The 14,152-nt window shown below is 32.8% G+C and overlaps 1 pseudogene across 1 annotated transcript; it reads right to left on the reverse strand.

The window, feature by feature from the left end:
- Positions 1 to 919: 919 nt before the first annotated feature.
- Positions 920 to 8,483, reverse strand: LOC114390529 (annotated as a pseudogene). Its single transcript, XR_003661943.1, has 7 exons — positions 7,888 to 8,483; positions 4,443 to 5,557; positions 3,972 to 4,259; positions 3,399 to 3,821; positions 2,821 to 3,315; positions 1,853 to 2,662; positions 920 to 1,770 (listed from the first exon to the last, which is right to left on the reverse strand). The product of XR_003661943.1 is annotated as a protein SUPPRESSOR OF npr1-1, CONSTITUTIVE 1-like (transcript).
- Between the last annotated feature and the right edge of the window lie 5,669 nt (positions 8,484 to 14,152).

The following is a 14,152-nucleotide window of genomic DNA, read 5'->3' on the forward strand; positions in this document are numbered from 1 at the left end:
TGGCTGTGATTGAGTGTTGGAGTGAATTCAAAGAGAAAATAATCATTATTGTATTTTTTTAATCAATTAAGAGTGATTATTATATATATTTTATGTTTTTATGATTTTTATGTCTCATCATACATAAACAAAACGTAACAGAACGATTCATGCGCATTCACGGTTCAAGGATTTCGGTTAAAGTTGCATAAAACACTAGCTCACTTAATCAATTTGTTAACCTCAGCAAATCCTCGCTAGTCTGCACGTACGAATGAGTTATGAATTCTATACATAGGGCAAAGGCCTCCCACGCACTTGGATTAATTCCAATAAACGATTATTTAACCGAGTTCTTAATCTTAATATTATAAAATCTATAATATTACATAAATTTAATATTTTATATAAAAATTCAATCAGATGCGTAATTACTTAACATAATATTGAGTCTACAACTGACTCTACATATTAATATTTTTTTATATTTTTCTATTTGAACTTGAAATATTATTTTATTTGTATTATAAATAAAATTAAAATAATAAATATGTAACAATTAAAAAAATATAAAAATACAACAATTTAGAAAAGAATCTCATCATTTCTTGCAGAAGACAATATTTGCCCACTGTCATTTTTTAAAAGCTTTATAGTATTTTTTTAACCAATTTAAAATAACATTTTTTAAAAAAGTAATAAAACATAGAGCTTTCTTGAAAGAGTGAAAGACCAAGGCCCTTCTTCTTTCTTGCTTTCTCTGCCTAACGTTTCAAGCGCTCTCTCATCTAAATTAACCTTTCTCTAGCTCTATCCTACGGAAATGATCAAATATCAATTGAAAAACCCATTTTTGCATATTTTTTTATTTAAATTTTTGCTCTCGTATCTTTATTAGTATTGGATGGTGATTGACTATGCAATAGACATTGCTCCATCTGATGTAATTATTTGGTTTTTTATTCATTTGCATAAAACTCCTTTCTTTTAGTTCTTTAAAAAAAGTACATTCAGAGGAATGTATTAAGAGATTGAAATGCTCGATCTATTTTCATTGAATCCAAAGCAAAATAGAATATCTAAAACCAAACTTGACTAGACAACAAGAATCAGTAGGGCTACTTACACTGTTGTCTTTTGTCAGCGTTGATACCATACCACTGCTGAACTTGAATTCTCTCTTTCATCCAATTATTGATTGCCGGATCTGCGAGACATTACAAGTGATAGTGTCCAGTTCCACACGTGTGACAAAAAACCCATATGTTGTTGCTGCTCTACAAATTTTGTCTCAACAACTTCACTGCCTACTAATCTTTGCTTTTTTCCCCCAACAGCAACCTCCTCCGAACAACAATTTTTTCTTTTCCTAAAAGGATCAGTGAATCGAATATCCTCCATGCTACTTTGCTCTTTCAATACATGGATTCCGCATTCGTCCCACGACAGGTTACATACAATCTCTGCATGGTTCCATTCACTCTTTGATATTTCTTCATCTAAATTATCTTTCATTTGAAGACGAAAAATAGATGTAGAAGGTGTTTTGCTGAAGCAGCCATCATGGAAACGGTCATGTTTATGTTCATGTTTCTTATTAATGATCACGCTGAGAACCAGCGAATCGGAAGAATATGCCTCAAAATGTGACTTAACAATGCAAAAAGTTATGGCTGGGAATTCGTTACGGAACCAGAAAAAAATTGATGGTCCCCGACTCTGGCACTCAAACCACTCTGGAATCTTTAATATTGGCAAACTAAAGTCAGTGTGTCCAGCCTCATGCAGTTCCTGTTAGTCATAAATAATTGATCAAGTTTAGCAACATTAAAATACTCTGCAATGACCAAATTGAAAACATAAAAAACACTACCTGATTCAGCAACATGCTTATGCTTGAGGAAGTCAAGTCTGGGGATTCTGTTGCGGCGAATCTTTCCAAGTTTGGAGGAATCCCTCTAATTTCTTGAAGACGATCGCAACCACTCAAAATAAGGATAGATAAAAAGCGGCATTCTTTGATGCATTCGGGAATGACTGTGCATTTACTCCCTTCTAGCCGTAAATTCTCCACATTTACAAACCATGAGAGAAATAGCGGAAGAAGCTCATCTGACAGTTCCAAAGTGAGAGAATGAACGCTTGAACACACGACTGAGGTCAATTTCAAAGCATCGTCTGGCAATAGCCTCCATTGCAAACGGCGAGCACTAATATCATATAGTTCTGGCATCATGCAGATGTTCGAAATGAGGGTGGCAGCATCAAAGTCCATTAACTGATCAGCACTTTCGGGTCCATGATCCAACTCCAACTCTTGAAGCCGAGTAAGATTTCGAAATGAAGGTGGGAGTTTTGTTATGGGACATTCGCTCAAGTCAAGTTCTGTTATATTTTCCATCTTTCCTAATATTTCAGGAAAACTCTCGAGACTGGAACAATACGAAAGATCAAGGCTTTCAAGAGAGGTCAACTTCAACGGTGGAAAACTCTTAAGCTCTGGGCAACCTTCAGCATTCAAGATTTTAAGCTTTCCCAATAAACCAACTGAATGGTGAATTCTAAATAAATTCAGACACTCACTAAATGACAAATTTTCCAAATTTGAGAGACAGGATACATCTGGTATCTCTGTTAAACTATCACACTCGTCCAAAATTAAACTTGTCAAATTCACGAGCGTCTGCAACGTAAAAGGGAAATAAAAAAATAAGTAAATCAATAAACAACAAGTGATTATTACTACAAAACGTTAAAAAAAAAAAAAAAAAAAACACATGAATAACCATAAAGTGAACTTATTACAATACAATATCAATGAAATGAACTCAATACACTTGCCTTTTCATAGAATGGATCCAACCCGACTGACGTAAAGCTACTATCCTGTGAAGGACATCTCCGCCTTTGCTTTTTCCAGACCCGCAACCTTTTCTTAGTGAATCGAATATCCTCCATGCTACTTTGCTCTTTCAATACATGGATTGCGTATTCGTCCCACAAATATTCACAACCAATCTCTGCACGGTTCCATTCATTCTTTAATAGTTCTTCATCTAAATAATCTTCCATTTTAAGACGAAAAACAGCTGTAGAAGGACCCATGCAGCATTCGGTAACATCCAAACTTACATGATTACTTTCATCTTCATCATTAATGAACACGTTGACAGCAAGCTCATCAAAGCAAAACTCTGTATCAATGCAAACAATTATGGCTGGGAATTTGTTACGGAACCAGAAAACAATTGACTCTCCCCGACTCTGGCACTCAAACCACTTTGGAATCTTTACTCTTGGCAAATTAACGTAGATGTCTCGAGCCTCATGCAGTTCCTGTTAGTCATAAATAATTCATCAAGTTTAGTAACATTAAAATACTCTGTCAATGACCAAATTGAAAACATAAAAAACACTACCTGATTCAGGAACATGCTTATGCTTGAGGAAGTCAAGGCTGGGCATCCTGTTGCAGAGAATTTTTTCAAGTTTGGAGGAATCCCTCTAATTTCTTGAAGACGAGCGCAACCATCCACAATAAGGGTAGTTAAAAAGCGGCATTCTTCGATGCATTCGGGAATACTCTCGAGATTGACACAATACGAAAGTTTAAGCCATTCAAGAGAGGTCAACTTCAACGGTGGAAAACTCTCAAGCTTTCGGCAACCTTTAGCATCCAAGATTTTAAGCTTTTCCAATAAACCAACTGAAGGGTGAATTGTAAATAAATTCCTACAATCTTTAAATGACAATTTTTCCAATTTTGAGAGACAGGATACATCTGGTATCTCTGTTAAACTATCACACTCGTCCAAAATTAAACTTGTCAAATTCACGACACTCTGCAACGTAAAAAGGAAATAAAAAAAGAAGTAAATCAATAAACAAGAAGTGATTATTACTACAAAACGTAAAATAAAAAACACATATAAATAACCATAAAGTGAACTTGTAACAATACAATATCAATGAAATGAACTGAATACACTTGCCTTATCAAATAATGGAGCCAACCCGAGTGACGTAAAGTTACTATGGGGTAACTTGCATATAGCAAGTTGCTTTGGGTTAAAATTATGTGGCAAATCCTGTGAAGGACATCTCCACCATTCCAATACTCTTAAAGAATTCGGAAGATGTTTGGGACCTTTGGAAAAACAAGCACTCTTGATAATAAGTGTTTTGAGATTTTCCATCTTCTTTAAGGCATCTCCGTCCCATTCTACTTCTTTTCCAAATGAGGAAAAATTCATACATATGATTTCAATCTTTCCAGTCCCCTTTTAACACAAAAATCATGAATCAGCCACAGTACATGGATATGGGACTTTAAAATGCCTATTTAGAGAAATGTACACATTATAAAGCAAAAAATACTTGGGACAAGAGCATATAATAATTAAAAGAGATAATTCACGTTTAAAGATGAAAACCAAACCATTCAGTGTATTAATTTTACTTACCTTTTTTTCTTGTAAAACTTCCTTTATATCCTCATGGGACCATAACCTGCTACGTTTCCCAGGCTCTTTTGGTGATTCTCTTCGGACAATTTCTTTACCCACGTCTTCTATCAAGTCATGCAATCTCATGACCTCCTTATCATACCATGACCTATGAATGTTTATCAGAGATTTTTCAACCAACACCCCAATATCATATTTCATCATAATGAGCATAAAGTATATCTTGAACCTTTGCCAATTCATAATCTTTGAAGCAACAAGCAATATCAAGAAAAATACTTTTCTCATCTTCATTCAAAGCATCATAACTTACTTTAAGTGTCATATAGATACTTTTATCAGGACTTCTTTCATATCCATCTAGAACAGATTCCCATTCTTCTATACTTTTTCCAAATAAGTTGGAACCTATTACTTTTAAAGCCAATGGAAGGCCTGAAGCATAAGTTACCGCTCGATTCAAAATATCATGGTAACTTGGATCAACTTTTTTTTCCAACCCAAAAGCCTTCTGAGTAAGTAATTGAAGAGCATGTTTCTCATTCAACTCTCTCACCTTATATGTTCTTTTAACATTGTGAAGCACTAACAATTGTTCATCTCGAGTGGTGATGATGACTCTACTACCACGACCAAACCAATCAGGGCTGTCAATAATCGCTTGTAACTGTTCATGTTCATTAACATCATCTAGAACCAGAAGAACCTTCTTTTCCTTGAGCTTACGCTTTATTATGTCAGTTCCTTCTCTCGAATTTGTTACTTCAATTTTCATATCTCCAACTGTTTTAGAAAGAAGGATGTTTTGGAGACTTTCTAACCCCTTTTTGTTGGAAGTTTCTCTCACATTTTCAAGAAAGCAACAGGCTTCAAAATGGCAAGCAATGGAATTATAGACTGCGACAGCAAGTGTTGTTTTACCCACTCCGCCAAGTCCATGGATCCCCACCATGTGGACAACATCATCAGCTCCAACATCCAGAAGCGACTTTACTGCTAGCACCGGTGACTTTAGCCCAACCAGGACATCCGAAACATATAAAAGATTACGATTAAACTTGCTAGGCACCGATTCAACTATCTCCTTAATAAAATCGTATTCATATTTGTCCCTGTTCAATAAAAAAATTGTTTGAAGTCAGACTAAACACCTCATGTCCATTTGTTTGAAGTATTTTGATCCTAAGTTACAAAATTCACTCACGTACTTCACCATAAAACCATGAATTGGTTCGTGCATACCAATCACATGACTCATTTTCGAGCTTTTTCGTTAAAATTTGTAAGTAAATTCCTGATGAAGGACCAGAAACGATGGAGAAAATTGCATATTGTAACTCAAACAAAATAAACTACTTTAGAGGTACAAAAGATATATTTTGGAGATTTTTTATAAAAAAAGTTATAGCTCTTGCATATTAAAATGTTTAATATATCCAAAAAAAAGTTATCCCTTTTACCATGTTTTCTAATATTTATATTCTCACTAGAAGATGGGAAAGTGATATTTCTCTAATACACAAGTGACTTTCTTTTTTATTTTAATTACTTTAAATTTTGTTATAAAAAATACTAATTTTTATTTAAATTATTTTAAAATTTAAAAATTATTCTCATGCATATTAAAATGTTTAATATATCTAAAAATGATATTATCATGTTAAATTCCTAAAAATATAAAAAAAAATTCTGTAAAACAAACACACAATTTTATGTAATTAAAATTAATAATATATATTATATTATAATTAGAACTTATAATAAATAAATTTATATAAATTTATTTTTATATTATAAATTAAAATATATAATTTGAAAAGTGGAATTTTCTTCTCTTTACTTTGTGAATTAAATATTCTTAATTTTTTATATATAATATTCTTAATGTTTTTCTCTTCTCTTATTCGAAAGCATACACACCATCTTACAATAAAATATATAACCTTATTTTTTTGGATCACCAACTAATAACCTTATTAATATGTTCTCTAAATACTTAATTGGCAACTATATTTCAACTCCTTCAATAAGAATATTTTAATAGAAAAAATATTGTCATAATAATCAATAATTTGGATAAGTAATAATTTTCTTAAAAACAATGCATATCTCCTTGAAAGACAACATAAAGTAGAGCATCTGCCATCTAAGTATATCATTACAATTGCCCATATTAGGTTTTCTTTTTCTCCATACTACACGCTTTCTCTCTCCAAAATCCTTAAAATACACTTGTTTCAAAACTAATTTCCAAACTACACCCGATTTTTAAGATAGTTAAATGAAATTAAAACATAATAAAAGAAATATAATAAAACAAAAATAACTGAACTAACAATAACGATTCAAACATCAAAATGACAAAACTAAAAAATTACAATGTTAACTAAATTTATTTTAAGTTTTTTATTAATACAAAAATATTATTTAAAAACAAATAAAATGTTAACTAAAAAAATTAAAATTCATTTTTAAAATTACTATAATAAAAAAAATGGTCGTTGAGAAGTCGGATTGTCAGCTCCCGACTTCTCATAGGCTTGAAAATCAGATGTACTTTGGGAATTAATTTTGAAACTAGTATATTTTAAGGATTTTGGAGAGAGAAAGTGTATAGTACTAGAAAAAACCGCTCATATGCCCTGTTTGCACGAATCAGGAAAAAAAAACATTAGATAAATTATAAAATATAATGAAAGACATTTAAATAATTTTAAATTATGAATATTCATAAAATATAAATACCTTTCTATTCATCTTCATCGTGTTAAAAATTGAAATCGTAACGGATTTCACCTAAGGCTTCTAGTTTTCTTGTCATCGCTATATGTGGACCTACTACACCAAGCACCAGCTATACATAGTACATGTTTCATCTACCCAAAATTTGATAAATGAGGGCTACAGCTATAGCTTGTACAATTTACTATTTCCAGTATAAAAAAATATATATTATGGAGATTTTTTTTATAAAAAAAGTTATAGAAAATATAAATTTGTCCTAAAGAGGCTCGTTAGTAAGATCAAATAAACAATAATATTTTAAAAACAATAATAATTATTATCTTTCCTTAGTCTTATATCTAGGTACAAAAGACAATATTATTTTTTAAATAAACTTAAAATGATAATAAATCTATCGATTAAAGTGTAACTGATAAATTATATTAATAAAAAAATATATCATAAAGTTCAAATAAACTATCACAAATAAATAACATTAAGTCCAATTGTCAGTAATATTACCACTTCAAATATTTTATATGAATTAAAATTTTGTTGGCAGCTTATTAATTTATACATTAGAACATATTATAAATTTAAATAGTGTACCGGTTGTACATGATTATAATTTGATCTCTTTAAAATTGAACATTAAAGTGTGATTAGACAAGTCAAAATTAAAGAATTTAAAATAAAGTAAGTGAGGAAGGGTACGTACCCATCAGGTTGGAAATGATGGCCAGAAAAGTTAGAAACTTGTTGCAGAGCCATCTTCCAGATCTGAAGCTTCTCCATGTAATTAGAGTTCAAGTTCTTTTCATGATTAGCCAGTGCTTCTCCAAAACTACCTCTGTGGTATCGGACATCTGAAGGATCCACTTTATAAAAAACTGGCAAAATCGACCGATCACTCTTCCCCTTAGTAAAGTTAAGGATGTGAGTGAGTTCGTTTAAGCAAAAGGAGGAAGATGCGTAGTTTTCAGAGAGCACGATGATGAAAATCTTGGACTTCTCAATTGCCTCCTCAAGTGCTTTTGTGATTTCGTGCCCTTTCTGGAGCTCCTCGTCATCAATGAAGGTGTCAATTCCCCTTTCCCGGAGGACATTGTAGAGATTGCCAGTGAAACCATGACGAGTATCTTCCCCTCGGAAGCTGAGGAATACATCGTAGGAGGATGATCGCACAGCCATTAGAACTTCGAATAAAGGTTTCTAAGATTGTAGATGGAGGAGTGTTGGGGCTCCATTCTAATCAAACAAGAAACTTATAGGCTTAAGCTTATAGCGTTTCTGTGAAGCTTCATATCTTTTTTTTTTTTTTTTTAACTATGACCATGCGTTCTCTACGAAACTTCAAAGAGGTTTCTATGAAGTTTCCTATGTCTTTTTCTTTCACTATTTCCTTGATGGAGGAGTGTTTTTTTTTTAACTATGACCATGCGTTCTCTACGTAATTGGTATGACAGTGACCATCGTTTGGATGAAAATGAAAAGTAAACACAGACATGTCAGCCTTTTTTACTAAATTTTTCCTTTTTTTCTAAATAAACATGTCAAGATCTAGTTAATATATGATAAGATTTTAATATTAATTAAATCTCTCATATTCCATTTCAAATTCAAAATATCGTATATTTATATTTTTATAAGAAGAAAAAAATATATTTAAAATTTAAAATTTCAAATATTTTAATATTTATAGAGATAGTAAAATATATTTTAAACTTTTTTTATTTCATGGATGCAGTGTTGGGTTTGTTCCCATGATCGAAGGGGCCCAAAAAAAATTTAGACAGTTATAGTGTGGAAGAAAGAAAAATTCAATTCCTTTTAACGATAGCTTTATTTTGTTAGTTTTTCTATAAAAAAACTAATTCCTAAATTTTAACTTTTCCAACACTCAAGCTAACAAAATGATTTTTAAAAAAAACTTATACGAATTATTAATTTTTATGACACAAGTTTTTTTTTAAGCCATACAGATTAATAATGCGTATGACTTTCAACTAACAGAAAATACATTTTTTTTTAAAGACTTAAGCCGGCCGGATGGTTAATCTACTTGTGACTTCGACCTCAACTAGAAGATAGTAAATTTCAGTTGACCGTGTAATAAGATAAGATTACGTTAGAAATTCATCTTGTACAAGAAATGAAAATTAAGTTGGCACTTTTGGGTGGGGTGAAGGAAGCCATGATTTTTCATCTTTGGCTGGGACCAAAAGGCTGAAAAAGAGAAAGGTTATCTGGCAGAGCAGTTAATATTGACTAGGGGCAGAAGGCATACAATTTTAAGGTCACTTTCGAAACAAACAAACCCGTGACCAAACACGGAATCATATACCTACTTTACTTTGGATCAAACACCACAAGAAAAAGGCCCTTAATAAGGGAAGGACATTTTTTAACTAGCCTTACTTTCGGCTTTTGTGCAAGTGCAACAACGTTCAGTAGTTGAACTTGAATGCACTAGGATGGATTATCCGGTCAAGAAAAACTATAGCTGGTCAACGTTGTCAGCGAATACGTGCGTGATCGACACTACAGAATTTAGCAATAATTGCCCCTACTAATATATTGGTTTCATAGATTCCTTAAGGATGATGATAATGATCTGGACAGAACCACTGTCGGATCTAGATCTTAAATCTTAATAACTCGAATTTATGACGCGTTCATGAAAGTGACAACCATATCGAACCTAAACCAAACTATTATGTTCACTAGTGGAGAGTCCGTCTAATGCACGGGACGATATTTTACTGTAAATGTTAAAAATACTATTAATCAAGATCCTGTTTGTATATAATAACATAAAAAATGTTTGTAAAAAAAGATGATGATGTCTGAAATATTTTGAAATTGTTGAAAATAATATAAAAGAAACATAGGAGATGAAGGAAAAAATATTGCGGGTTTGCAGTCTAATTATTGGTAATAGTTACTGTTTGATTTCTATTTTAGATGTTGTTCATGATTTTTGAGTATTTACATGTAAGAGGGGTCAAATTTGTATAATTAGTGGGCACATGTGACTGTGATCTGCTATACTAAATTAACCAATCATTTTTTACCACGTTGAAGCAAAAGTTCACAAAATAAATATAAATACAAAAAGATAAACAAAACACTGAACAAAATTAGCAGTACGAAAATGTGGATAATATTTAAATTTTAGTGGTGCAAAAGGGCAGTAGTAGCAAACATATTGTTTGATAACAAAAGGAAAAGTAAAGATATTGTCTGATAAGAGGACGAAACAAAAAAGGCAAATTATTGAAGCTTTTTAAAATTAAAGATGGTTATAAAAGAACTCATTCGTCGAAGTTGATGTCGTCGTTGTCCTATTCAATAACTTTTCTGATGAGCAATTCCCATGCATGCTCGTCAAAACGGTAGTAGAAGGCTACCTAATCTCCGGGTGTCAAATTTTTGTCATGAATAAAGTTGAACCATGATTGTGTGATTGCTGGGATGTCATTGTGGATGTTGAGTTGCCACTGGGTGCGTTTTGGAAGGTCGTGCTGTATGGTAATACTTTTCTTTGAACCATAGATGAATCTGGAAGCTGCTGCGGGAAGTATCTGTATGATCAACACAAAGGATGGGCAAAGAATTTGATGAGGAATGGAAAGAAAAAAGCAACAACAAACTATTATATATTGAAAAAAGTGTAGTAAAACTCACCAAAGGCTGGTTGTTCTGTATCATGTCATCTATGATATCAGTTGTAAAAATGTATGTACATACAACCGGCTTTAGGCGGGACTGGCAGTGTGTAGGTCCGTCAACATGAACCGTGAAAGTTGTATTTTTGTCAGCAACAACGAAACGTAGAATGACACTCTCATTTAGATTGTGTGCCTTTCTAAAATCGTTTAAACCATCAGCAAAGAAACATTTGGTACCAAGTGTCCTTACTCTGATGAAATGTATATTTCCATCAAAGTGGAATAACACATATTTTGGGTAATTGCGAATCCATTGCCTATGATAAGAGTATGGAACTTGTAGAAGGTTCTGCAGGCAAAAGAAGTGAAGCGAAGTAGTTGATAAAAAATGGAAATGAAGTTAAGTAGAAAATAGTTGTGTATGTGAATTGTTACCTTTTGAACACGGAAGGGTGCCATAAATCTGATGTTGTCCATTGGATCGGATGGGAACTACACGAATAATGTGAAAATAGTAAGTAACGAAAGGAACAGAGCAAATAGATATAACAACGATGAAAATGAGAAGCACACGAAATAAGTTACAATTGTGGAGCGGGAACCAGAAGTGGCCATAGTTGTTTGTTTTGGTAAGATGCGAAGAAGTTGAATAGGGAATGTAGTATATACATAGATATATGTGTGTGTGTGTGTGTGTGTGTGTGTGTGTGTGTGTGTGTGTGTGTGTGTGTATATATATATATATATAGTGGATATGTAGTATTTGTTGGGGTTGTAACTGGCGATGGTGTTAGATCGATATAAACACCGATTTAATTAACAAATTAAATGGTGACTCTCCGTTGATGGTTTCAAAAAAGAGTTGTGAAGAGTCACAACTGGTGGATGTATACAGCGCTGACGTCTCCCGTTATTATTATTTTAGAGTACGAATGTATGTTAATGATTACATCTAATGTAGTATATGGAGATACAACTGCAGTAATTGTGCAGTGCATTTATTAGAAAGGTTCCTGAGTGGTATAAGTCTTATTTGGGAGGAGAAAGCAGTTTTTTTTGTAGACAAAGTGGAAGTTCAGAAGGCAAACCAATAGCAGAGTAAGCAGGGATAGAAAGCGTGTATGTAGTGGGAAAAGTAAGCGTTCAGTAGCAATTGTGCAGCGTATTTATTAGGAATGCGGTTTCGCTGCTGATGCTTTGATTTGGAAGTAGATAAGTTGTATTTTTTTGTAGACTCTGGAAGTTTAAAAGGCAATCGAATAGTAGTGTAAGCACGAATAGAAAATATGCAGGGGTGGTCTAGGGAGTTGGAAAACATTATGATTAAATCACATTAAATTTAAAAAGGAGTTTAATTTAATTGACCATAATATGCATTTGTATGTGTAATTCATAAATGATTATGTGATTTGTAATTATATAAATAAATTACTATCAAATACACAATTTGATATTGACCATTTGATATAAATTTTCAAATAAGATTTGTAGTATTGAATAAATTGGTTGAAGTTGCATTGATTTCCCGGAAATCAGCATAGCAATTTTGCAATGCAACAACATACATGGTACATGTGTTATATGTCAGAGTGAATAAAACAATCAAACAGAAAGGTTAAATGAAATTGTATTGTACGATGAAAGAATACATGTTTATAAATTGGCAAAGACTTCCTTGTAAACAACATTAGTGGTAATATTTTTTGGATTACCGTCATTGTCATGTATGAGAATATGAAGTTCGTCTTTGCTTTTAACCCTTGAAAGTGCAACATATAGTTGGCCATGGCTAAAAACTGGGTGTGGCAAATACAGTCCTACGTGTTGTAATGATTATCCCTGAGACTTGTTTATAGTCATAGCATAAGAAACTATGAATGGAAACTGCCTCTTGATAAGTTTGAATGGCCATGGAGATTCAAAAGGAGACATATTTATTATGGGTATGTATGTCCTATTTCCTGTATTAGGCCCAGTAATTACTTCGGCCTCAATCACATTAGATCCAAGTTTTGTGATGATGAGCCTAGTTCCATTGCACAGTCCATCAGTTTGGTCGAGATTTCATATTAGCATGATTGGAGTCCCGACCTTAAGTTTTAATTTATGATTAGGTATACATGATGTTTGCAATGAATACAAGAATTCAGGTGGCAATAATGCGAAAGCAGGATTGAGCAGTTCATCTGATTTATCGATACTATCTGCGCTGCAATACTCCCTTTCGTTATTGGGTATAAGTGATAAGACATAATCATTTATTTTGTCAACAATTTCCTTTTTAGTAGCAAGAACAACTCTTTTTTGCAAGTAATATGTGTTACTATAGTTATCCATCAAGTTGGGATAAGTGGCTTCAACAATAACATGGATAGGATCACCATAATCCATTATAAGAAACTCATATGGGATGGTGATTTCTGAAAATCCGTCATTATGTTGTCCAATTTTTCCATCTCCTATGTCAAGTAGCCATTCTGAAAATTGTTTGAGCTCTTCATTGTTGGCCTATTGGGGAGCAGTTGATAGCAATCTCATGTTTTTTGTGAGCTTAAGAATTTGGCAATGGTCCCAAATGTATGATGCATTTATAGTTGCATGAACGATGTCTGAGTGATTACCGTTTGGAACAATTGGCAAGATCTGTCGGAAATCTCCACCAAAAACAATAATTTTTCCTCCAAAAGGCACATTGTTCTGCATGATGTCTTTAAGACTTTTATCTAGTTCCTTAAATGCAAATTTGTGACACATTGGAGCTTCATCCCAGACTATTAGTTTTGTAACCTTTAATAATTCAGCTAACTCACTGCCTTGATGAATATTGCATGTTGAATTTTGTGTTGCAGGGACTGGTATAGCAAATTTGGAATGTGTTATCTGACCACCAGGCTAGAGTAATGAAGCAATTCCACTTGAAGCAACTGTACAAACAATTCCACCATTGGAGCATATAGCAGATGATAAGGTTGTCCAAACAAATGTTTTGCCAGTTCCACCATATCCATAGAGGAAGTAAACTGCAGCTGATTGAGTGTTAACTACACGCATAATGATATCGACAATAGTTTTTTGCTCATCTGTAATTATATATTGACATATTAAGAAATAGTAATATATGCTACTATGATTAAGGACTTGCTGAATAAAATATGTTATAATTTGTGAATACCTGTGAGCAAATGGTATGCTGTGTTGAATTCTGCTGCTAGCATTTCTTTGTCATATGCCATTTCATTATGGATCAGTTTATTATGATGTTGGTTGGGTGCATATCCTATTGGGTATGGCATGGATGGAAAATCTCGCAAG

Source organism: Glycine soja, chromosome 16 (assembly GCF_004193775.1).
Source record: "Glycine soja cultivar W05 chromosome 16, ASM419377v2, whole genome shotgun sequence".
Lineage (NCBI taxonomy): Eukaryota > Viridiplantae > Streptophyta > Magnoliopsida > Fabales > Fabaceae > Glycine > Glycine soja.